Genomic DNA, 1,006 nt, shown 5'->3' with positions numbered 1-1,006 from the left:
TCACCTAATCATAGCTTTGGTGTTATATGACATTATTATTTGCCGTCGTATTTTTGTGTGCATACCCTTGGTGTCGGCTATGTGCATCTTAGTTATGCAGGGGCTGGGTGTATGCTCATTGTGTTTGTATTCTCTTGATGCTTCGTTTTAAGCCAATAAAATTCACCATTTGTCCAAAAACCTATCACAATAAAAAGGCAGCGGTTGCTGGATCTTTCAAAAAAGAAAAAAACTAAAAACTACTCTCAATTCCACAGCGACGAAGCAATTTCTGCACCTAACCACTCTATGCCGGCGAACCAAGTAGGCACTCCAGTGACTCCCTTTCACAACAACAGGTGCTACCACGGGAGATCACAATTCGCAGCACGCTCTTGACCCGCCCGCGCAGAGAAAAAGCAACGCACACGCACCGGGCAGCTCCGCGGCGAGATCGCGGCACCGGCAAAGTAGCACGCTAGGCACCTAATGGATCTGAAATAAGCGGCGAGCAGAAATGACAGATCCGAGCGACGCGGGGACGGGGGCAGCAGGATACGCCACTGTAGCAGCAGCAGCAGCAGCACAAGGCTTACCCGGACGGAGGGTCTGGGGAGGGGAAGCGTCACCGAAGAGGAGGAAGGGGGCGAGGTGGTGATGCAGTTTAGCCAGTGGGGTGGGTATCGACGACGGGGACTAGACCGGGGTAGCCGGACGCGCTCGCGAGGGAACGAAGCAGTCAGAGTCCACGGCGATCCGTTTGGCCGCCCTGGATTATCCCCGTTTGCTATATACTAGCACAAATATCTTGCGTTGCAACAGGAAAAAAAATAATAATATCATAAATAATAATCATGACTCACAGACTCCACCTCCCGTGCGGTGTAAGTTCATGTTCTCTATTTTAACACGGCATTATTGAATTGGATTGGATTAGATTGGATTGCTGGTGTTTTCTCTTTCATAGATCCATTAGAAACTCGTCATAAGTAGCGACACGATTAGAACATTATCGACATGTATCATT

General features: G+C 48.9%; 1 protein-coding gene across 3 annotated transcripts in view; it reads right to left on the bottom strand.

The window, feature by feature from the left end:
- The window catches only part of LOC123127451 (cyclic nucleotide-gated ion channel 1), a 38,192-nt gene extending 37,387 nt beyond the window's left edge, over positions 1-805 (bottom strand). The window contains exon 1 of one of the 3 annotated variants that reach the window (XM_044547169.1): positions 576-805. The gene's annotated coding sequence lies outside the window, so the exon portion shown is untranslated. The remainder of the gene's footprint in view (positions 1-575) is intronic. The other 2 variants (XM_044547167.1, XM_044547168.1) reach the window with 2 other exon arrangements.
- Positions 806-1,006: the final 201 nt, after the last annotated feature.

Source organism: Triticum aestivum, chromosome 6A, assembly GCF_018294505.1.
Source record: "Triticum aestivum cultivar Chinese Spring chromosome 6A, IWGSC CS RefSeq v2.1, whole genome shotgun sequence".
NCBI classification, from domain to species: Eukaryota; Viridiplantae; Streptophyta; class Magnoliopsida; order Poales; family Poaceae; genus Triticum; species Triticum aestivum.
Note: the sequence above shows the minus strand (reverse complement) of the source record. Positions and strands in the feature narration are given on the sequence as shown.